This window comes from Papio anubis, chromosome 5 (genome assembly GCF_008728515.1).
Source record: "Papio anubis isolate 15944 chromosome 5, Panubis1.0, whole genome shotgun sequence".
Taxonomy (NCBI): domain Eukaryota; kingdom Metazoa; phylum Chordata; class Mammalia; order Primates; family Cercopithecidae; genus Papio; species Papio anubis.
This window is the reverse complement of record NC_044980.1, coordinates 105,442,032-105,467,494: the sequence shown is the minus strand read 5'-3', so window position 1 is coordinate 105,467,494 and position 25,463 is coordinate 105,442,032. Positions and strand designations below refer to the sequence as shown.

At 40.3% G+C, this 25,463-nt stretch overlaps 1 long non-coding RNA gene across 1 annotated transcript in view; it reads left to right on the top strand.

Annotated features, from left to right (window-relative positions):
• Nucleotides 1-25,463, top strand: part of LOC103885327 — a 98,904-nt gene that overhangs the window by 51,389 nt on the left and 22,052 nt on the right. Inside the window, exon 2 of the long non-coding RNA XR_001903631.3 lies at nt 973-1,028. This is a non-coding gene — a long non-coding RNA (uncharacterized LOC103885327). The remainder of the gene's footprint in view (nt 1-972; nt 1,029-25,463) is intronic.

The following is a 25,463-nucleotide window of genomic DNA, read 5'->3' as shown; positions in this document are numbered from 1 at the left end:
GATTTCAGCTGGTTCTCATGCTAGCCCCACAAAGTAGGTTTTTGTTAATCATTCCCAATTTACAAAGTGAATAAATAGACAAGATTGGTGTTTCAGCTTTTCATTCCTTTGCTTTGCTTATCATAACACTTAATGCACTTCATTGTCATGACTTGTTTAATTGTACACTTCCCCCATGGGATTGTAAACTTTACAAAGGCAGCTATAATCACCACCACATCCCCAGCACCCAGGATGTGCCAGTACATAGCAATAATTATTTGTTAAAATAAATAAATAAGTGAATGAATACACTGTGCCTAAGAAAATCTGTGTTATGACAGAAGAAAAAGACATTGAACTAATTTTCCAGTGAGATGTAACTGACCAAGACTATGGAATTCAAGGCCACAGTAAATGTAAGGGCCAACCCAACTTTTCACAAGCCTGAACTGAAAATTTGTAAAAGACATGTGAAAACACATAACAATTATCTTAAGCCTCTCCCACAGAATTACTACCTCTACCTCTGACTCGTCAGCCCTGGTGCCAAAAGGCACAATAAGAATCCCCTCTCCCCCTTCAATTTCCTGCTCTGCCTCATGTCAAGATAACCTGTGAGTAGGGTTCCTTTACACGTTGAAGCTGCAACCAGAAGTCCTGAATGGCTACATTAGAAGCCTGATGTCATCAGGACAGGGGTAAAATGGGACTGGCTTTAGCACCAGGACCCCACACTTACCCTACCTCCTTTCTCTGTCCTCTACCAACCTCTTCCCCACTTTCCATATCCACTTGCTGTGTGCAATCCAATGCCTTGCTTATCAGTAGTGCTCTTGCTCTTGATTCTCCACTGGCATGGGAAAGATATTCAGACCAAAAGAATCTAGCAAACAGGAAGACCTCAGGAGTCATTTGGTTCTATTAATACTATCTAGATTGGGGGAAGGATGTTTCCCAGTTTCACAATGAATCGGGTGTTTATTGTTCTAGGCCTTTGCTGCTGGACCCAGATCAGATGGTAACTTGAGAGCTGGACCTGCATCATGGTAAGCCTGTGACCCCCAGCTGTTATACCACCACCGCTGTTGTCACTATTCTGGAGTGTTAAGTTTCCTGCCCTAACAACTGTTCAAAGAATTTCACTTGAGTAAATTATGTGCAACTATTTTATAGTGGCTTAGGCAGAGAGGATTTTGGATCATGGCTGGATATTATGTACTCAATAGCGTGTTCAAACACTGAGATTAGTGTTCCAGGTCTCTCTCAGACCACCCCCACAACATTACTTTTATTTGAATGGAAGCTTTGTCTGGATAAGGCGAACAATGCAGAGATCCATGCAAGTTTTTCTAAGTCATTAGTGGTTCCATTTTAAATAATCACTACTAAGGGGGAAAAATTGGGGTCATGAAGGAAGAGGTCTTAAATGTATTAGTACTTCAAAGGGAGAAACAATAAAAGAATAACACGAGTATTTTAAGTTTATATTCTCCAGATTATCCACTATAAAAAATTGACTCACACTGGAAGCAATGAAAGTGTTGTAAGAGTATTTATAAATAAAATTGTGAATGGATCAGGAGTCAGGAAAGTGGTTGCTGGTCTCACTTCTGCCTCTTAACTACTTGCGTAACTGTAGTTCAGCTGCCATTTCTCTCTTGTAAACCTCATTCTCCTCATTTGCAAAATAATGGGGCTGGATTGAGTAATCTCTAGAGTGCCCTTCGCAGCAATTAGATTCTCTGGTTTGATGAAGTATTGTAAATATCTAAAGGAAACCAGTACAATCTGTTGTTTTCAGTGAAGTTAGCTTCTAAGCTGTCACCAAGAAGGAACTTTTTAAGCCACAAACCAGTAAGTGGCATTTCAGTGAAACACTTTGTAACCGAATTTAAATTACATTAAAAAATCAAACCCTACTGGAGTCTACCTGGGAATGTTTAACTGCATTGATTATTTCAACATGACTTGAAAAAAATGAGATTAATGATAATATTCAAAAGAGAGATAACTCTAGTAGTATTACTGTACTATAAATAAAATACAAAACAATACAATCTCTGGTTATTATTGAGGGATTTATTTTTGTAAAATGTCATAGCAAAACATGTGTGGTTGGGAAAAGAATGTCTCCTTCAAATCTTGCTAGAAGGCAATTTGTATGTTAGGAAGTACTGTCTCTGACAGCTCAGAAAGCAAGGGCTCTTCTATAATTTTATATAAGGATGACATCCTTATGATATGAATCTAGATTTTTTTTTTAGAAGTTGAGTCCCACAGGACAAAGCCTTGGTTTGGATGAGTAATGTGAAATACATCACAGGGCAATTTGCTAGTGACGCAGGATTCTTCTTGGTCATTCTGCCAGCTGGAGACCCCTGGCTGGTGACAACCCTGCCCAGGTGGATGGCGGCATGTTAACAGCTCTGTCAACCCTGTTGCCCTGCTTTGGCCTATGGCTCTGAGGCTGGCTCAGCCCCACCACTGTTACAGCCTTCTTTGTACCCAGGTTTGGTGGGTCCTGAGCTCTTGTCCTGTGTCTAAGAAGAATTAGGATATGCTGGCAATTGAAGTGGGAGGAGGCAGAGAATAATCTTCCTGCCTCTATCACTAGGTACATGATGTTATATTATTAGAAAAAAAAGTAAGTACATTAGGTGTTCTCTATTGTCAGTGACCAAAGGTTACTTCAGTAAACTATCTTCTGAGGTTAGCAGGTAAACTTCAGATGAACAAACAAGAAATCAATATTTGTTTCTACAACATATTAATCAGAGAGTAAGACTCCTTATGAATTTCAATCTTCTTATTTCATCTGCTACTGAAAATGCTTTCTCAAGACATAAGTCCTATGAACTGAAAGGGTGATTATAATAGTGCTACACTGCAATGTTTCTTGTTCATTAGCAATGCTTGTACCCAGAATGAAACTGTAGAGCCTGAGTTCAGGAGCCCTGGCCTCCTACATGGGAGCTGAGTGGTGAAATTTCCTGGCAGGATGCAGTACACCTAGGAGGCATTCTGGGAGAAGAGTGCTTAGGTGAATTCAGAGCTAAAGGGAGAAATAATTTTGTCTTGCCATCTACTTTAAATAATTCCCCCATGAGACAAGAGTCAAGGTGGGTTCCAAAGAGAAAAAATGATCAGAAAGGTGATAAAGACATTCCATGCAACATTTAGAAGGCAAGAATGGCATAACCTATTTTCTTTGGAACTCCCAAACACCCACACCTGCACACAGAGGGATCATGACTAGGTAGACTGGAAATTCTTTGGGTAAAAATATGTCTATGGCTTGAATGTCCCCTCCAGAACTCATGCTAAAATTTAACTGCCAATATAACAGTATTGGTAGGTGGTGCCTTTAAGAGGTTATTAGGTCACTAGGGCTCTGCCCTTTTGAATGGATTAATATTGCTATCATGGGAGTGGGTTAGTTTTCATAGGATTGTGCTTGTGATAAAAAAATAAGTTTGACCACAAATTTTTCTCTGTCTCTTGCACTCATTTGCCCTTTTACTGTTTGGCCATGAGATGACTCATCAGATGACAGTGCCATGTTCTTGGACTTCCCAGTCTCCAGAACCATGAGCCAAATAAACTTCCATCATTTATAAATTGCCCAGTCTGTGGTATTCTGTTATAGCAAAGGAAAACAGACTAGACAAACACTATCTTATGCATATTTGATATTTTTAGTGTTCTCCAGAATTCCTAGTATTTAGTAAGCCCTTACTAAATACATGTTCAATTAATGAATGTTATGTTGCCATGTTCAATTAATGAATATTGTGTTGCCATTGATGTTCTCAGACTGATTAGTTTTAATTTTTTCAAATTTAAGTAAATGATGTCAACTATGTACCTGTATGAAAGAACAGCTTTTTGAGCAACATTGTGTTTATAAATGACCTCAAGGTGCCTTTATGTTTCTCAATTTCTCTCCTTTAATTAAATGATTTGGTAAGAAAACCTTGTTTCCTGTCCTTTTTACAGTGCTACATCTCTCAGAAGTTTCATGTAGGTAAATGTAGCAGCTCTCTGGGTGCTAACCTACTGCTCTTTCCTTGTCACTGAAAATAGCATGCTGATAAATATTGTCTGTAGCCCAGCAGTGAGCATAAAAGTTTTCTGAGGGTCTTGCTAAAATATACATTTCTAAAAACACTCCAGAGATGATCACTTACTAGACCTAGATTGGGGCTCAGAAACCACATTCACAACAAGCACTCTAGGTGATTCTGATGTAGGTGTGCTTCAGCTGGTATTGCCGTAGTAATATTGTGTCATGACGTCCCCCTCACCCCCTAAATCTCAGTGGCAGAAAATAAGCATCTTCTTCTCACTCGTCCACATGGAGATAAACTTTAGTTCAGTTTATCTAGCCTGAACTTGGCTTTCAGCTATTGTTTGGGTCCAAATCTGTTCCACGTGTCTCTCATCTCCCTGAACCAGCATTTTTCTGAGGAAAGTTCTTCTCACTGAGAAAAGCAGTTGCGTGAGATGGCAAGTCTGACCCTCATGCACATGCTGAGTCTTCACTCACATCTTGTCCACTAACATACCACTGGCCCAGGAGTGTCCCATGTCCAAGGTTAACATCAAGGAAGAAGAAATGTATTTCTTTCACATAATTCTGTTAGGGGGAGTAAATATTTTCTGAACAATCATCGACTGTAAGCTAGTATAAAAACTGTACTTTAAAAAGCATTAGAGTCTCTTGAACTATCCAGAAGAGGTGAATGCAAGGTCAACTTTTTTATTTAGTTAGTAATGCAATAAACCATTTATGAGTGACTACCAAATGCCAGGCAGATAATTAGTTATTGCCTGTCTGTAAAGAGTCCAGTCCAGAGACAGATAAGTAAATAGATAATTACAAGTAATGATACCATATAACAGAAGTGACAGAGTTATTTTCGGAAATCTAAAACAGACCAGGAAAACAAAAAATAATGTTTGTTCTCTGTAAGCCAGAAATTATAAAGAATCCTTAAAATATGGGAGACACATGGAATCAGATTGTAAGATGAAATCAAGTCCTGGGGAACTCACTGAAGAAGATTGCTGCAAGTGATAAAAGTGGTTCCTGGAATGTTCCAGACCACAGTTTGTAGACATAAGGGCAGCAGGAAGCCTGGGATGCCTGCAGCCTAGCAACCAGCAAAATGCCTCAGCAATGACCTTCATTGGCTCAGATTGGGGCACTCATCCAATGCCTAGACCATTCTGTGGCATGGATTGGCCTGATGTGGATCATAGTCCCACTCCTGAAGGGAACAAGTAAGGTGCTCAGCCACATGAACAAATAGTATAGGAGGTGATTTCCCAAGGGAAAATCAAGGTTCTGGCAAAGGGACAGATGTCCTCCACCCTGGAATACTAGACAGATTTTAAAAGATTTATTTATACCTACATGGAAATACCTTCAAGATAGTTGCTGGGTAAAATTTTTAAGTGCAGGATATTTTATGTAGAACATTTATGTGAACCAGTCATATATTTTTGTATGTACAGGGATACAGCTGAAAAGGCATAGAAACAGAAGGCTTACACATCAAACTCCTAGCAATAGTTAGTACTCACCTTTGGGAGGGGACTAGGATTGGGGATGAGGTATTATGGAAAGTGACTTTGAGTTTACTTATATTATTTGGGGCTGACTGTCTTTCTCCTTACTGGCACTCCCAAGACAATACTGTCCTGGAATAAGAGAGCAGCAGTGGGGATAAATAGCAGATGACAGTTTTGAGAGGATGCAGGCTTTGTCTACCTACGGAATGTTAGGACAGCCAGGATGTGTGGGAGAGGGAGCAGTTAAGATGACTCCCAGGTGTCTGGATAGGCAATTATGTGGATGACGGTGCCACTCACTAAGAGAGGGGGAACAGGAGGAAGATAAGTTTGTGGATGAAGGTTATGAGATTGTCTGAAGACAGGTTAGTTTTGAGGATATTGTGGGCCATCCAGGTAAAGATATCCAACAGAAAATCTGGGGTCTGTACTGATGTCACACTTTTCTCTGCCCAGAAACAGCTTTCAATGTTTCATTAAACATTTTACAAAGAGGGTGGGTGCAGTGGTTTATGCCTGTAATCCCAGCACTTTGGGAAGCCGAGGCAGGTGGATCACTTGAAGTCAGGAGTTTGAGACCAGGCTGGCCAACATGATGAAACCCTGTCTCTACTAAAAATACAAAAATAAGCCAGGCATAGTGGTACACGCCTGTAGTCCCAACTACTTGAAAGGCTGAGGCAGGAGAATCACTCGAACCTGGGAGGCAGAGGTTGAAGTGAGCTGAGATTGCACCGCTACACTCCAGCCTGGGTGACAGAGCAAAGACTTTGTGTCAAAAACAAACAAACAACAACAACCACCCCCTCAAACTTTTAGAAAAAACACCAATCCACAGAAAACAGAATATGTAGTGCTTAGTTACTTACCAAAGGAGGGGCAGCCCAGCAGGGCTAGTTTTTTCCTGTGGCCTTGGACTTAACTCACCAGACTTTCTCTGATAAATACTATTCTCTTGTTTCATTCGCCAGGATGACATCAATGGTGTAATTTGCTATAAAGAAAGAGGCTGAAAAATTTACCCCTGGGGAGTTGAAAACAGAGGGTGCGCAGAGAGGTTGTGGGGACATAAATTGCCTTGCATGTAAAGGGCTCACTTGGCAGAGGATTGCTGGGGGAGAGGTACAATCCTGGCAGCCTGAACCTCAGCTCTCAAAACTCCTCACTTCAGCCTTGATCTCCAGAGCACCCGTTTCTTCCAACTGCTTGTACAACTTTCTCTTCCATCTGCTTCAATGCTCAGAGTTTTTAGTGGCATTGACAAACAGTAAGAATCAGGACTAATGGCCATAAACCTTGATGGCAATGACATTCTGATTTCCCTGGGAACCAAGTTCTGCACCTGGCATTTCAGTGCAAGAAGCAAAGAAGTACAAAAGAGCCTTTCACCCTGGATTCTTTTCCCCCATTCTGAAAAAGGGATGCCTGGGATGAGGGGAACTTTCCTCTCCCACAACAAAAGCTGAAAACTTAAACCCACCTTGTGCCTAACCACCAGCCTTTCTGGAAAACCTTTCCCTCCTTGTCTCTTTATGTTTCACAGCTATTGGAACTGGGTTGTTCAAAGAAGTACCTGACCTTGTTTGTCAGATGAGAAACAGAAAATGCTGACACTGAATTCTTTTATTTGCTCCTGCTGCTAACAGAGCAGTACTGCAGAATCTCAGACACTTCAGCAGCTTTGGCCAGGCTGGGGCACAGAATAATGAATGTATAAAGCTCCTTGATAGGAACCTTCTCTCCCCTCCCAACACTGCATTCTGTGCTGAAAAGGAGGGGGGAGACCATTAGCAAGGAGTAAGCGCAAAATGAAGTGATTTGGAGCCATGCTGAGGATAAAGGCCGATTTCAGCCAATGCTGTTTGACCTGCTGGTACTGTGTTTTTTGCTTTTTTTTTTTTTTTTGCTTTGTTTTGTTGTCTGAGTCCTGCTGTTACTTTTGTCACAGGAAGAAAGTGAGTCTCACAAAAACATAGGTTTTGTCTTGTTCATCTCCAGGATTTAGCACAGAACCTAGACTAATGAAGGATAGGTAGACTTTAAAGAGATTATGGAGAGAGCATCTTTTGCATTTGAAAGGTAAATAGCTTTAATTTTCAATCTGCAGAAGGGGAACATAGGTTTGAGATGTGAAGAGACCAGTTTAAAATACAAAGATACAAAGCTAGTAAATAGAGGTATCTTTGCAGGTAGGCAACAGAAAACAACCCTGGCATATTTAGCCAAAAAGGTCATTAATTGGAGAGATATTGGGATACAGAGAGAATGGGAATCTAGAAACCCAAATCAGAAAAGGGACAGGTGTTAGGATAGATGCAAGCATAGAGTATTGGATAAATACAGATACAACCATCCCATCTAGCAGTCAATTCACGCCAAAGTTTTTTCCCATTCTTGCTATTACTCTGCTCAAGATGGTAATAGTGCTGGGAGAAAGTATGGGATGGACTGAGCTCAGTTCCACTTTGGAGAAGGGTGGGCAAGACATGGTTTCTGAGACTCAGAGTCTCATCAAGTCTACATACAGTGGGACAAAAAAGATTGTTCCCCCAAAGGAAAATGAGTTACTGTTAGAAACAGGGAATGGGCACGGAGTGCCCCCAAAATTCAAATGTTCACCACAGAAAGCTAGAGTTCAACTCATGCACATTTGATGCCAAAGTTTGCATCCTTTCACTATGCCAGCATGGTTATATGCAGTGGTTCTCAACCAGTGGTAATTTTGTCCCTTTACCCCCAGGCACATTTGACAATGTCTGGAAGTGTATTTGGTTGTTACACCTGGGAGGAGGTGCTACTGGCATCTAGTGGATAGAGGCCAGAGATGCTGCTAAAAATCCTACAATGCACAGGACAGCCCCACAAAAAAGAATTATCCAGCCCAAAATGTCAACAGTGCCAAGGTTGAGAAACTCTGATATAAACAAAGACAGGGAACTGAGGTAACACACTATAGGTTTTAGAAAATTCAGTAATTCAATTTGGTAGAAGTATCAATTACATACACAAAAACAAAAGAGGAAAAAAACTATAAAAATAGTTTTAAATCAGATTTAGTGGGGCCTTGAATGCCAGCCTACATTGTCTAGACTGCACTTAATAGGACTGGATGCCTCTTAGCCTAAAATTATATCTTCGTTGACTGGGACTGGCAGGTCTCCATGTTTATTCTGAAGTTTATTTCTAGAAGACCTTTGGAGCACATGATCAAATGACATGCGACTGCTAATGACAAGGCCCCTTATTGTCCCCAGCCTGTGCAAACAGTCAGGATCTTTCCCAAAAGTTTTGCTTCTGTATGCTTCTTATGTCTCTCAAGTATATGATATTAGAAAAGTGATTGCTTCTTAGAGCGCATGCTCCTGTTAAAGAGATTAACACTATTTTCATATCCTTTCAAACCATATAGCCACCAAATAATCTTTATTCTTTCCAGAATACCCTGTTTTAAAAATTAACATATTTCACTGATTCACATTTTTTCACATCTCTGAAATCAGAATGTACTTATGACCCATCATGTGCCCTAGTTTTATTGGTAACACTTACAAATATTTTATATAAAATAGTGGCACTTTTGATCAATGGAACTTTAAATTCAATGAAATATGTTTGTTTTCTTTCATTGCCATTGGTTAAATTTTATTCACACTCATTTAAAAGAACTGGCTGTTGGCATTGTATGTGGGTATTAGTGTTGAACTCTTGCAGAGTGCTAAGGAACATACAGAATATCATGATGGAACTGGCCCCTCTCTGTCATCATTATTTTATAATTAGAATTACAGCTCTCATGTTGAACAGAAGAGGTTTTGTAACCATGCAACCATCTCCCCAGTGGGAACATCCAGGGCCTGCCCCCAATGAAATGTTTCGTCTGTGTTTCAAAGCTTTTAGAGTATGTGAAAGAAACATTCATTCAGGTTAAATTGCCTTGGCATATACTTTTGGGCTGTACTTATTTTAATACAGACTTCTTGGTCTATCATTAGATAATTTTATTTGTACAAAGGAAATGGAGTAAAATTTCCTTCTATATCCTTTCTCTATTTCTCATCTTTATCTTCCAACAGGGCTTCCTCCTTTCCTTTTTCATCACTGTATATCAGTAAGATTAATATGTAATGAGATCCACCCTCCTGCAATGTATCAGCCTAAGAAACAAAGGCGTAAGTAAGACTAAAGAAGGAGAGTGAAGAGCTGAATAGAGGTGAAGCTTAAGCAACTGTGGATTTCCAGGAAATATTTATGAGCTAATTTAAATACTAATGAGCTGGTAGTCTGACAGCAGAGGGAAGATACAAGAGCACAGAATCTCAGCTGGGCTGCGGGTTGTCTTAGATCTACACAAGCTGTACAGTAGAATAGCCACATTTTCAGCCTCCTGCTGAACAGACATTTCAAAATGCTGTTTGGTGAAAAATTGACATTTTCTCATTGATTTCAATTTTTTATTTCTATCATAGTACTTACTAATCTATTTGAAATCCATGTTGAAGAAGGCATATAAGGCCTGAATGTAAAAACCACTTCACCCAACCCTTTTCTCTGAATGGCTGCTGTACTGGAACAATTCTTTAAATTTTCTTTTTCTGTCCCCTTTAAGAATCCACCAAATACCCTTTCTTGCAGGTTCCTATGCAGCAGCTTGAACAGTGTCTCAAGAGTGTATTAAGAAGTAATTTATCTGAAAATGCCTCCTGTCCCAACCTGACTGCAGAAAAATATATCAGTTGCCTATGGGTTAGAAAAGATAAAAACACTTGGTATTATAATAAAACAAATTTAACTTCCAAAGAGCTTTTTACAAATATTGCCTTAAGCATGACAATCTGCTGACTTAATTCAAAATAAACAACTGGCTGCTGCAGTTCTAAGTTATATTTCATAGTTCCCCACACAGAATTGTTGTTAGGGCTTATTCAGCTGAGAGTTTTTTGTTTTTTTGTTTTTTTTGGCATTTTTCCTATCATAAAGAAGCGAGTAAGCTAAGGAGAAAAGTTGGATGAACAACCCAGAGAGTCTCTGGAAAAGTAGTCATCTTTAGAATTGAGGAGGCTTAGGTCCCAAAAGTTAAAAAGCAGAAGCTAGGGTCACATCTTCTAGAAACCCTGCACACATGCTGTTATGTGCCCCAGGGATGTGGTGACTGGGGCTCAAATGAGGCCAGTGAGGTGCTTAACTCAGGCGCAAAATATAAGGTGGTACTAAAAAACCAAAGAATCAAGATAAATACTAATTTTATGCAATATTTAAAAAGATTAAAATTAATGCAAAGGTCAGATAGTGTGATCTCTCTATCTTTGTTCTTTTTGCTCAGATTGCTTTGGCAGTTGGGGGTATTTTGTTTTTCTATGTAAGTGTTAGGATTTGTTTTTCTATTTCTGTGAAAATATCATTGGAATTTTGATACGGATTGTATCGAATCTGTCAATTGCTTTGGGCAATATGGACATTTTAACAATGTTAATTGTTTTAACCTAAGAACACGAGATATCTTTCATTTATTTGTGTCTTTTTCTCTTTTTCTCTTTCATCAATGTTTTATGGTTTTCAGTGGACAGGTCTTTCACTTCCTTGGCTGAGTTTATTCCTAAGTATTTTATTTTTTTGTAGCTATTGTAAATAAGATTTTTTCCCTGATTTTTTTTTCAGATACTTCATTGTCGTGTATAGAAATGTTACTGATTTTTGTATGCTGATTTTGCATCCTGCAACTTTACTGAATAGATATTTCTCAAAGGAAACTTACAAATAGCCAACAGGATATGAAAAAAAGTCAACATTACTAATCATCAGAGAAATTTAAATTAAAAACACGATGAGATATCATCTCACACTTGTTAGTATGGCTATTGTCAAAAAGACAAAACGGAATTCTCGCACACTGTTGGTAGGAATGTAAATTAATATAGCCATTACGGAGAACAGTATGGAGGTTAATCAAAAACTTAAAAATAGAACTACCATATGATCCAGCAATCTCACTACTGGATATGTACCCACAGGAAATGAAATCAGTATCTCAAAGAGATATCTGCACTTTCATGTTCATTGCAGCATTATTCATAATAGCCAAGAAATGGAATTAACCTTAGTGTCTATCAACAGATGAATGGATAAAAAAATTATAGTATTCATTGGGTGCAGTGGCTCACACATATAATTCCAACACTTTAGGAGGCTGAGCCAGGAAGGATCCCTCGAGGCCAGGGGTCTGAGACCAGTCTGGGCAACAGAGCAAGACTCCATCTCTACAAACAATATATTTTTTTAATTAGCTGGGCATGGTGGCACATGCCTCTAGTCCTAGATACTCAGGAGCCTGAGGCAGGAGGGCTGTTGAATTTTGTCAAAGGCCTTTTCTGCATCTATTGAGATAATCATGTGGTTTCTGTCTTTGGTTCTGTTTATATGCTGGATTATGTTTATTGATTTGCGTATGTTGAACCAGCCTTGCATCACAGAAATGAAGCCCACTTGATCATGGTGGATAAGCTTTTTGATGTGCTGCTGGATTCGGTTTGCCAGTATTTTATTGAGGATTTTTGCATCGATATTCATCAGGGATATTGGTCTAAAATTCTCTTTTTTTGTTGTATCACTATCAGGCTTTCGTATCAGGATGATGTTGGCCTCGTAAAATGAGTTAGGGAGGATTCCCTCTTTTTCTATTGATTGGAATAGTTTCAGAAGGAATGGTACCAACTCCTCCTTGTACCTCTGGTAGAATTCGGCTGTGAATCCGTCTGGTCCTGGACTTTTTTTGATTGGTAGGCTATTAATTATTGCCTCAATATCAGAGCCTGCTATTGGTTTCTTCAGGGTTCAACTTCTTCCTGGTCTAGTCTTGGGAGAGTGTAAGTGTTCAGGAAATTATCCATTTCTTCTAGTTTTTCTAGTTTATTTGTGTAGAGGTGTTTATAGTATTCTCTGATGGTAGTTTGTATTTCTGTGGGGTCGGTGGTGATATCCCCTTTATCATTTTTTTATTGCATCTATTTGATTCTTTTCTCTTTTCTTCTTTATTAGTCTTGCTAGTGGTCTATTAATTTTGTTGATCTTTTCAAAAACCAGCTCCTGGATGTATTGATTTTTTGGAGGGTTTTTTGTGTCTCTATCTCCTTCACTTCTGCTGTGATCTTAGTTATTTCTTGCCTTCTGCTAGCTTTTGAATGTGTTTGCTCTTGCTTCTCTAGTTCTTTTAATTGTGATGTTAGGGTGTCAATTTTAGATCTTTTCTGCTTTCTCTTGTGGGCATTTAGTGCTATAAATTTCCCTCTACACACTGCTTTAAATGTGTCCCAGAGATTCTGGTATGTTGTATCTTTGTTCTCATTGGTTTCAAAGAACATCTTTATTTCTGCCTTCATTTTGTTGTATACCCAGTAGTCATTCAGGAGCAGGTTGTTCAGTTTCCATGTAGTTGAGTGGTTTTGATTGAGTTTCTTAGTCCTGAGTTCTAGTTTAATTGCACTGTGGTCTGAGAGATAGTTTGTTTTAATTTCTGTTCTTTTACATTTGCTGAGGAGTGCTTTACTTCCAACTATGTGGTCAATTTTGGAATAAATGTGATGTGGTGCTGAGAAGAATAAATATTCTGTTGATTTGGGGTGGAGAGTTCTGTAGATGTCTATTAGGTCTGCTTGGTGCAGAGATGAGTTCAATTCCTGGATATCCTTGTTAACTTTCTGTCTCGTTGATCTGTCTAATGTTGACAGTGGGGTATTAAAGTCTCCCATTATTATTGTATGGGAGTCTAAGTCTCTTTGTAAGTCTCTAAGGACTTGCTTTATGAATCTGGGTGCTCCTGTATTGGGTGCATATATATTTAGGATAGTTAGCTCTTCCTGATGAATTGATCCCTTTACCATTATGTAATGGCCTTCTTTGTCTCTTTTGATCTTTGATGGTTTAAAGTCTGTTTTATCAGAGACTAGGATTGCAACCCCTGCTTTTTTTTGTTTTCCATTTGCTTGGTAGATCTTCCTCCATCCCTTTATTTTGAGCCTATGTGTGTCTCTGCATGTGAGATGGGTCTCCTAAGTACAGCAAACTGATGGGTCTTGACTCTGTCCAATTTGCCAATCTGTGTCTTTTAATTGGACCATTTAGTCCATTTACATTTAAAGTTAATATTGTTATGTGTGAACTTGATCCTGTCATTATGATATTAGCTGGTTATTTTGCTTGCTAGTTGATGCAGTTTCTTCCTAGCATCGATGGACTTTACATTTTGACGTGTTTTTGCAATGGCTGGTACCTGTTGTTCCTTTCCATGTTTGGTGCTTCCTTCAGGATCTCTTGTAGGGCAGGCCTGGTGGTGACAAAATCTCTAAGCATTTGCTTGTCTGTAAAGGATTTTATTTCTAGTTCACTTATGAAGCTTAGTTTGGCTGGATATGAAATTCTGGGTTGAAAATTCTTTTCTTTAAGAATGTTGAATATTGGCCCCCACTCTCTTCTGGCTTGTAGAGTTTCTGCTGAGAGATCTGCTGTTAGTCTGATGGGCTTCCCTTTGTGTGTAACCAGACCTTTCTCTGTGGCTGCCCTTAACATTTTTTCCTTCATTTCAACTTTGGTGAATCTGACAATTATGTGTCTTGGAGTTGCTCTTCTCAAGGTGTATCTTTGTGGCGTCCTCTGTATTTCCTGAATTTGGATGTTGGCCTGCCTTACTAGGTTGGGGAAGTTCTCCTGGATGATATCCTGCAGAGTGTTTTCCAGCTTGGTTCCATTTTCCCCATCACTTTCAGGCACCCCAATCGGACGTAGATTTGGTCTTTTCACATAATTCCATACTTCTTGGAGGCTTTGTTCATTTCTTTTTACTGTTTTTTCTTCACACTTCTCGTCTCACTTCATTTCATTCATTTGGTCTTCAATTGCTGATACTCTTTCTTCCAGTTGATCAAGTCGGTTACTGAAGCTTGTGCATTTGTCACGTATTTCTCGTGTTATGGTTTTCATCTCTATCAGTTCTTTTAAGGTCTTCTCTGCATTGATTTTTCTAGTTATCCATTCATCCATTCTTTCTTCAAGGTTTTTAGTTTCTTTGCGCTGGTTATGCAGTTCCTCCTTTAGCTCTGAGAAGTTTGATCGACTGAAGCCTTCTTCTCTCAACTCGTCAAAGTCATTCTCCGTCCAGCTTTGTTCCGTTGCTGGCGATGAGCTGCGTTCCTTTGGAGGGGGAGATGTGCTCTGATTGTTTGAATTTCCAGCTTTTCTGCACTGCTTTTTCCCCATCTTTGTGGTTTTATCTGCCTTTGATCTCTGATGCTGGTGACATACTGATGGGGTTTTGGTGTGGGTGTCCTTTCTTTTTGTTAGTTTTCCTTCTAACAGTTAGGGCTGTAGGTCTGTTGGAGTTTGCTTGAGGTCCACTCCAGAAACTATTTACCATGGTATCAGCAGCGGAGGCTGCAGAAGATAGAATATTGCTGCACAGCGAGTGCTGCTGTCAGATTCTTGCTCTGGAAGCTTCATCTCAAGGGTGTACCCCGCCGTGTGAGGTGTGAGGTGTCGGTCTGCACCTAGTGGGAAATATTTCCCAGTTAGGCTACTCAGGGGTAAGGGACCCACTTGAGCAGGCAGGTCCATTCTCAGATCTCAACCTCAGTGCTGGGAGATCCACTGCTCTCTTCAAAGCTATCAGACAGGGGTATTTACCTCTGCTGAGGTTTCTGCTGCTTTTTGTTTAGCTATGCCCTGTCCCCAGAGGAGGAGTCTACAGAGGCAGGCCAGCCTCCTTGAGCTGTGGTGGGCTCCACCCAATTCGAGCTTCTCGGTGGCTTTGTTTACCCACTGAAGCCTCAGCAATGGCGGGCGCCACTCCCCCAGCCTCGCTGCCGCCTTGCAATTAGAACTCAGACTGCTGTGCTAGCAGTGAGGGAGGCTCCGTGGGCGTGGGACCCTCCAGGCCAGGTGTGGGATATAATCTCCTGGTGTGCCGTTGGCTAAGACCCTTGGTAAAGCACACTATTAGGGTGGAAGTTACCTGATTTTCTAGGTGTTGTGTGTCTCAGTTCCCCTGGCTAGGAAAAGGGATTCCCTTCCCCCTTGTGCTTCCTAGGTGACGTGATGCCTCGCCCTGCTTCAGCTCTCGCTGGTTGGGCTGCACCAGCTGACCAGCACCAATTGTCCAGCACTCCTCAGTGAGATGAACCTGGTACCTCAGTTGAAAATGCAGAAATCACCTGTCTTCTGTGTCTCTCACACTGGGAGCTGGAGGCTGGAGCTGTTCCTATTCGGCCATCTTGGGCGCGCCCATAATTTTGTATTTTTAGTAGAGACGGAGCTTCACCATGTTAGTCAGGCTGGTCTCAAACCCCTGACCTCAAGTGTTCCATTGGCCTTGGCCTCTCAAAGTGTTGAGATTACAGGAGTGAACCACAATGCCCAGCCAAAATAGCAAAATTTTAAATAAAAATTAGATCCAACAGTGCCATGTCACACCATGTTAGAACTTCAGACAAAAGGGAAAATGTGCACTCCTATCAACATATTTTAATGTCTTTTTAGTGTTTTTTCAGAAGTAGATTTCTAATGTATTATTGATAAGTTTACTTCCATTAAAGCCAGGAAAGTAAAATTATTTTTAAAAATTCTCTATGGGATATAAGTAAACTGCTTACACTTAAAATAATGTGAGTTTCAACATACCTACTTTTCAATTTTTCCATATCTTATCAACAACTTGAATGTTCTGGCCAGTGTTGCGGGAAGTCAGGGACCCTGAATGGAGGGACTGGCTGGAGCCGTGGCAGAGGAACATAAATTGTGAAGATTTCATGGACGTTAACCAGTTCCCAAATAATACTTTCATAATTTCTTATGCCTGTCTTCCTTTAATCTCTTAATCCTGTTATCTTTGTAAGCTGAGGATGTACGTCACTTCAGGGCCACTATGATAATTGTGTTAACTGTACAAATTGATTGTAAAATGTGTGTTTGAACAATATGAAATCAGTGCACCTTGAAAAAGAACAGAATAACAGTGATTTCTGGGAACAAGGGAAGACAACCATAAGGTCTGACTGACTGCGCAGTTGGGCAAAATAGAGCCATATTTTTCTTCTTGCAGAGAGCCTATAAACGGATGTGCAAGTAGGGAAGATATTGCTAAATTCTTTTCCTAGCAAGGAATATTAATAATTAATACCCTGGGGAAGGAATGCATTCCTGGGGGGAGGTCTATAAATGGCCACTCGGGGAGTGTCTGTCTTATGTGGTTGAGATAAGGACTGAAATACACCCCAGTCTCCTGCAGTACACTCAGGCTTACTAGGGTGGGGAAAAACCCCACCCTGGTAAATCTGAGGTCAGATCGGTTCTCTGCTCTCAAACCCTGTTTTCTGTTAAGATGTTTATCAAGACAATAAGTGCACTGCTGAACATAGACCCTTATCAGTAATTCTCCTTTTGCCCTTTGCCTTGTGATCTTTGTTTTTGCCCTTTGTCTTGTGATCTTTGTTCCCTTTTTTGCCCTTTGAAGCATGTGATCTTTGTGACCTACTCCCTGTTTGTACACCCCCTCCCCTTTTGAAATTCTGAATAAAACCTGCTGGTTTTGTGGCTCAGGTGGGCATGATGGTCCTACCAATATGTCATGTCACTCCCCCGGAGGCCCAGCTGTAAAATTTCTCTCTTTGTACTCTTTCTCTTTATTCATCAGCTGGCTGACATTTATGGAAGATAGAAAGAACCTACATTGAAATATTGGGCACAGGTTCCTCCAATAGGTCAGAACTTTGCTGTAGTAGCATTGCACAGGGATAGTCCCGAAGATGTGTAAAGATGTCCACATGTGAGTCTGAGAAACCAGCCTGAAAGTAATGTTAGGACTTCTCATCAAGGATATTCTGTTACTCATGACTGTATTTCATTTTATGTGCCACATTAGTGGACCAATATATTAGGATACCACCTCACCAGAAAATCTACCTTGCTTAACAGTGAAGAAAATGTATTCTCATTTAAACAGAAGTCCAGAGGAAGGTGGCTGCAGGATGATTAATTCAACAAGTCAAGGATACCCACCATGTCTTAGGATGTATCTTCCTGCCCTGTCAAGTGCAGCAGTTGGCTTCGTCTTTGACTGCCTCCTCTCACAGGTAGAAGGCTGCCTTGGTTCCTGGAGGCTCATACAAATCTAAAAATGCCTCTCAAAAGGAAACAAGGGGATTCCCCCCCGCTTTTAATTCTCATTATAAGAATGAGGACTGTGCAATATGGTGAAACCCCTTCTCTACAAAAATTCAAAAATTAGCTGGTAATATTTTGGACTAGCATTGAAAAAAAGAAAAAAAAAAAAAAAAAAAAAGAACAACAACAACAAAATTAGCCAAGTGTGTTGGTATGCACCTGTAGCTCCAGCTATTTGGGATGCTGAGGTGAGAGGATTACTTGAGCCCAAGTGCAGTGAGCTGTGATTGTGCCACTGCACTCCAGCCTAGGTGACAAGGTGAGACCCTGTCTCAGAAAAAAAAAACTTTCTTCGAAGAAGCCTTCCAGCAGACCTTTTCCACATTTCCACATCTCATTGGCTAGAACTAGATCACAGGCCACCATGAAACCAATCACTGAGGAAAGAATGGAATGATGATGAGAGGCTTAAGTTAACCAAGATTTACCCTAAGTCATACAAAGGAGAGATAGTCACCCAAGCAAAGTTAGGGCTTGGCAGTGAGGAAGATGGAAGAAATCGCTATCAGCTAGGAAGCCTGAAGCTATGGGTTGTCAGGCACTGGGTGGAAAATATATCACTAATCTCTGCATCAGGCTCATCATTTATCAGTACGGGAAATGGCCATGGTGTTATGTAAGACAAATTGCAGAAACCTTCAATAAAACAATATAGTTAGATCTATACCTGCCAGCTGGCAGCAGGATAAATTCCAAATAAATCATAGAACTAAATGTGAAAACTTTACTGCTATTAAATGAACACACTGGAGAACACCAGGAGCAAAGCCAAAAGATAATTGATTAACTCAGGGGGAAAATGGAACTCATATGATAGATAATCAGCTAATCTCCCGATTGTATAAGAGCTCCTAGAAATTGGTAAGAAAAAAAGCCATCAACATACAGAACAAACAAAAGATATGAACATCCAACTAGCAAAAAGACCACAAATGTTTCTTAAACATGTGAAAACGTATTCAACTTTGCTTCATTTATATAAAGAGAAATGAACTTTAAAAATATCCTGAGATATCATTGCCAGCTATTAGATTGGCAAAAAATGCAAAAAATTGATACCATACTCTCTTGGTGGTTTTAGAGAAGCTGTCACTATCATAAAGAGCCAGAGAGAATATAGCTCCTATGGAGGGCAATTTGGCAATATATGTTAGATGCCTATACCCTTTAGTCCAGCAGTTCTGTTTCTGAGAATGCATTTGTGGATTCTATAGATTCTACATTTTACAGATGTATTTAATTACATGCCAAAAGATTTTTCAGGAGTAGTATTTTTTTTTTTTTTTTTTTTTTTTTGAGACGGAGTCTCGCGCTGTCGCCCAGGCTGGAGTGCAGTGGCGCGATCTCGGCTCACTGCAAGCTCCACCTCCCGGGTTCACGCCATTCTCCTGCCTCAGCCTCCTGAGTAGCTGGGACTACAGGCGCCCACCACCGCGCCCGGCTAATTTTTTGTATTTTTAGTAGAGACGGGGTTTCACTGTGGTCTCGATCTCCTGACCTTGTGATCCGCCCGCCTCGGCCTCCCAAAGTGCTGGGATTACAGGCGTGAGCCACCGCGCCCGGCCAGGAGTAGTATTTAACTGAAACACATAAGACCTGATATAGTTTGGATATTTGTCCCCTCCAAATCACATATTAAAATGTGATTCTCAATGTTGGAGGCAGGGTCCAGTGGGAAGTGTTTGAGTCAGGAGGGCAGATCCCTCATGAATGGTTTGGTGCTATTCTCATGGGATTGAGTGAATTCTCACTCTTAGTTCCCATGAGCTATGCCAGTTAATAGTCTGGCACCTCCCTCCCCTCTCTCTTTCCTCTTCTTTTGCCAAGTGATGACAGCTCCTCTCCCCTTCTGTCATGAGTGGAAGTTTCCTGAGGCCCTCATCAGAAGCAGATGCTGGTGCCACACTTGTACAGCCTGCAGAATGATGAGTCAAGTAAACATTTTTTCTTTACAAATTACCCAGCCTCAGGTATTCCTTTATAGCAGCGCAAGTGGACTAAGACAACACCCAACTGGTTGGTTCATGCCTGGTACTCCTTCTAAAAGGTTGATGACCAAGATATACTTAAATTGGAAAACTTTAAATATTACCCCTGTAGGTAAGTAGGAGTATATTTTTTTTGTAGAAAAATAATGGAAACAATCCAAATAGCCAACAATAGTGGACTAGTTAAATAAATTATAATGATCCTTACAATGGAATGATGTGCAGCCATACAAAGGAATGACATCTCATTCTCTTCTGACTGCTGTAAGAAATACCATTAGCTTGGTGGCTTGTAAATATCAGAAATTTATTTCTCACTGTTCTGGAGGCTGGGAAGTCCAAGATCAAGTTGCCAGCAGATGTCAGTATCTGGTGAGGGCCTGCTTCCTCATAGGCAGCTCTCCCCTCACTCCAACCTCATATGGTGGAAGGAGTGAGGGGTCTCTCATGGCTTCTTGTATGAGGGTATGAACCTCATTCATAAGGGCTCTGCCCCTCTGACCTAATCTCTTCCCAAAGGTCACACCTCCTAATACCATAATTGTATATCATTTTCACTATATGTCAATTATTTGTCTTTTATTTTTTTTAATGTATTTATTAAAAATAGGCCAGGCATGGTGGCTTACATCTGTAATCCCAGCACTTTGGGAGGCTAAGGTGGGCAGATCATGAGGCCAGGAGATTGAGATCATCCTGGCCAACATGGTGAAACCCCATCTCTACTAAAAAATATAAAAATTAGCTGGGCATGGTGGCACATGCCTGTAATCCCAGCTACTCAGCAGGCTGAAGCAGGAGAATCCCTTGAACCAGAGAGTCGGAGGTCGCAGTGAGCTGAGATCACACCACTGCACTCCAGCCCGGCGACAGAGTGAGACTCTGTTTCAAAAATATATATATTACTTAAAATCTACAATGGTTTACTGTTGCCTACCTTCAGATTCCAAATCCTGAACTTGGCATTCAATTCAAATCACAATTTAGCAGAAATCAACCTTTCCACAGTTGATTCCTGCTATTGCCTCTCCCCTCGTGCCCCCCACTGCCATCCCTAGAACATCTCCCTAAATGTAATCACTATGAACAATGTTAACTTTAGAAAAAAGTGATATGCATATGCCTATGTTTATATTATATACATATATCATTTTGAAAAAAATATACACATAGACTGGGCATGGTGGCTCATGCCTGTAATCCCAGCATTTTGGGAGGCTGAGGTGGGTGGATCACCTGAGGTCAGGCATTTGAGACCAGCCTGGCCAACATGGTGAAACCTCATCTCTACTAAAAATACAAAGAATTAGCTGGGCATATAGTCTCAGCTACTTGGGAGGCTGAGGCAGTAGAATCCCTTGAACCTGGGAGGCAGAGGTTGCAGTGAGCCAAGATTGTGCCACTGCACTCCAGCCTGGGTGACAGCAAGACTCTGTCTCAAAAAAGAAGAGAAAAAAGTACACATTGAATCATTTTTCATTTATTACATATTTATAAGAATTTTCTGTATTATGATTTTTTCCGTTTATTTATATGTCTTGTGATTTTATATATCAGGATTCTTTAGTGACTAAATAATATTCTATCATGTGGATATATCATAATTTACTTATTTTTCTGGCTGGACAGTTAATGGAGACAATCAAAATAGCCAGCAATAGTGGACTAGTTGTTTCTATTATAGTTTTTGTTGATATATGCAATGCCACAATAAATTTCTTGACATATTTTTACTATGTCAATGTGGCATTGTCAGGAAAGTGTGTGCATTTAAAATTTTTATTGATATTGTCAGCTTGCTTTTATAAAAGTCATACACTCATTTCTCTGAAAGTACTCCTTTCCTCATGTTCTCACTAATACTGATTTTGAAACTTTAAAAAATTGCCTGATGGGCAAAAAGTTTTTTAATGCTTAGTTTGTGTTTCCTTAATTATAAGAGTGAACATCTTCTTTACATGTAAATAGGAACTTGTATTTCTTTTCCCCAAACTGTCTGTTTTAGTTATGTAGAATCAAATGAAGTCATCTTTTCTGTTATGACTCCAGGGTTTAGGGTTGTGTTTATTTATTTTATTTAATAAATTTTTTTAGAGACAGAATCTTCCTCTGCTGCCAAGGCTGGAGTGCATTGGCCTGATCCTAGGCTCACTGCAGCCTTGAATTCTTGGGCTCAAGCGGTGCTCCTGCCTCATCCTCCCAAGTAGCTGGGACTACAGGCATGCACTGCTATGCCTGGCTAATTTGTTTTGTAATGTTTTGTATACATGGGATCTCACTATATTGCCTAGGCTGGTCTTAAACTCCTGGCTTCAAGTGCTCCTCCCTCCTTGGCCTCCCAAAGCACTGGAATTACAGGTGTGAGCCACTGTGCCCGGCCTAGGGTTGTATTTAGAAAGGCTTTTCTATTTCCACATGACAGACACACACAAATTCGATATTTTCCTCTTGTCTATTATAGATTTTAAAGTGTTTAAACCTTTAATTCATCTGAATTGAGGAGAGGGGTAGTATATCCTGAATGGTAACATTGTAATTTAATTTTTTTCCATGTCTCAACACAACTTCCTGAATAATCTATACCTTCTTCACAGATTTGAATTGCAAAATGTATTACATACTAAATTTCCATAGGCATATGAGTCTTGTTCTGGGCTCTCTGTTTGGTCCCATTCACCTGAATAGCTCTTCTCACCTACTACCACACCAGTGAAGTTACTATAGCTTGACAGCAAGTTTTTCATCTGATAAGGTTGGTCCCCATCTCAGAAGTCTTTCACCCCTTCCCCAAAAGATTCGCAGCTTTTTCAGCACATTTAATCTCCCAGATGAACTAACAGATTAATTTGAGGTAAATGATGTTTTATAATATTGAGTGTTCATGACTCTTAAGTCCAGTGCTCAAAATGTCACATGAAATTACTAGACAGTTTCTTAGTGAATCTGAGACCAGATCGTTGTGGACATTTTTGACTGGATTAGTTGCATGAGTCATCTGACTCTATGACAAAATTTTGCAATTCTCCCCTTCATTGTGTAGACATGTGAGAATTACCTGGGTATCAGAAAAATTGGGCCAAGAGCAAAAAATGAACAGTCCATCCATATCCTTCAGGAATATTTTAAGTAGAAAAATTAATCCTTCACATCTTGTCCACAATGAAAGTGGAGCTGCAGCCACAATCAATACCGCTGCTCATGTGCACTGCAGGCTGCGTCTTGGGCGTAGAACTCCTGGCTCCTGGCCATAACCAATACAGGGATAAATGCCATTTAATTCCACCCAGCTGTTCCTGGGGCCTTCCATGGGTGGGTCTGCCAAGGGGTATTTCATTTGATTCACAGGCAAAAAAATGTGCCCCTCAATTGCTTGGTACAGAGCCAGATTTGCTAGGACTTCCTAAACACCCTGCTGTAGAGGAGGAGCCACCAAGAATGCTCACATCATGGACCAAATCCAGCCCAAGGTATTCTTCTTGGGGCTCTGTTGGTTTGTTGCAGTGTGCTAAACTTACACTTTATACTGAAAAACCAACGTGTTCAGTATAAAATTTTCCAACATATGGCGTTAAAAAGACAGTGTTACATGTTTAAATGAATGAAGTGAAACGATCAGATAGAAATTTTACTTTATATAGTATTTAAGGTGATATTAACCTACATAAATTAGTATAGTGGAAGAGAATGTAATGCTGTTATTTTAAAAACAGAGAACTTTTGCTTGACTGTAGGCAATGAAATTGATGCATGTTGTATGTGTGTGTATTCAGGTGTCAAAAAAGTGATTTCAGGTTCTGCAAAGAATAGTCATTTTCCATTTCATGTAAATATAATTCCATATTATGGTTCAAAATTATTTTTCTTTCCTTGGGAAAACAAACAAATGCAGGGACCTTATGATGGTTTGCTTTTTTGCTGTTGTTTGCTTTTTTGCTGTTGTTTATCTCATTTTGATACTTTCCAACACGATGTTAGAAGGTTCAGAAATTGTGCATGATGCCCAAGATTATATTAAGAAAGTGGCTATTGTGACCAAAGCTATGTGGCATAATAGAATTGGGAGGAAAATTGATGACAAAGAAATTTGTGCAAGAAGTATGTGGATAGACCTCTCTGAGTGTGCAAAACAAAAACAAAAACAAATAAACAAAAAACAAAAGAAACCCCCCCCCAAAACAAGCAAATAGAAAACAAAAAACAAACAAACAAAAAACAAAAACGAAAAACCCACAAAAATGTTTGTGTCCCATGTGAGTGCTCACCAAATGGTGACCTCAGCAAAGGGTGATTTTAGTAATTAAGTGGGTAGGTTTACCCATTCTGTGAATACCAGTCAGCCTCTTACCCCAGTTCTCCCTGTCAGTGCCTGATGGGCTCATGAGCAAAGTAGTTATGTGACAGGGATGAAGGTTACACATGGGCTCAGTAACCTGGACTTGTTCTCACCAAGGCTGACCTGGCTACACCCACTGCTGAGAGACCAATTAGCCAGCAGCAGAGAGCAACAGTGAGGCACTGATATGGTGTCATTCCCCTTGATCAACCCGCTACCTGGTGGCAGATTGATTACACTGGGCCACTTGGAAGGAGCAGTGTTTTTTCCTTGCTGGAGTAGATACTCTGGATTTGTTTCCTCTGAAAAACACAATGCTTTTGTCAAAACTACAATTCATGGATTTACAGAATGCCTTATCCACCATCATGATACTCCATGCAGCATCACTTCTGACCAAGGAACTCACTTCACAACAAAGAAGTGCAGTAATGGGTTCATGCTCATGGAATTCACTAGTTTTACCTTGTTTCCCACCATCCTGAAGCAGCTGGCTTGATAGAACAGTGGAATGGCCTTTCTGAAGACTCGTAGTGCCAGGCAGGTGGCAATACCTTGCAGGGCTTTGCAAGGTTCTCCAGAAGGCTGTATATGCTCTGAATCAGCGTTCAATATGTGGTGCTGTTTCTTAGATAGCCAGGATTCATGGGTCTAGGAATCAAGGGGTGGAAATGCGAGTGGTACCACTCACTATTACTCCTAACACTCTTTAGTGACTCACTAACAAAAGTTTTGCTTTCTGCTACCAATACTTCATGCTCTGCTGGCATAGAAGTCTTAGTTTCTGAGGGAGATTTGCTTCCACTAGGAGACATTAGCAACGATTCAACTAAAGTGTAACTTAAGACTGCCACTTGATGACTTTGACTCTCCATGCCTGTGAATCAACAGGCAAAGAAGGGAGTTGTGAGTTGTAGTGTTAGCTGGAGTGACTAATCCTGACTACCAAGGGGAAATTACACTACTACTCCACAATGAAGGTAAGGTAGAGTGTGTCTGGAATACAGGAGATTCCTTAGGGTGTATATCAGTATTACCATGCCCTGTGATTAAGGTCCATGGGGAACTATAACAAATCCAATCCAGGCAGGACTACTAATGGCCCAAATGCTTCAGGAATGAAGGTTTGGGTTACTTCATCAGGGCAAACAGCTATGACCTATTACCTCCACCTGGTCTCTCTTTTGACACATGAGGATTATGGGGATTATGAGGATTACAATTCAAGATGAAATTTGGGTGGGGACACAAAGCCTAACCATGCCAACGCCCATGATCCAAACATCTTCCACCAGGCCTCACCTACAACACTGGGGATTACATTTCAACATGAGGGGGATGGAGACAAATATCCAGATGAATCACTGATTAAAGCAGATGAC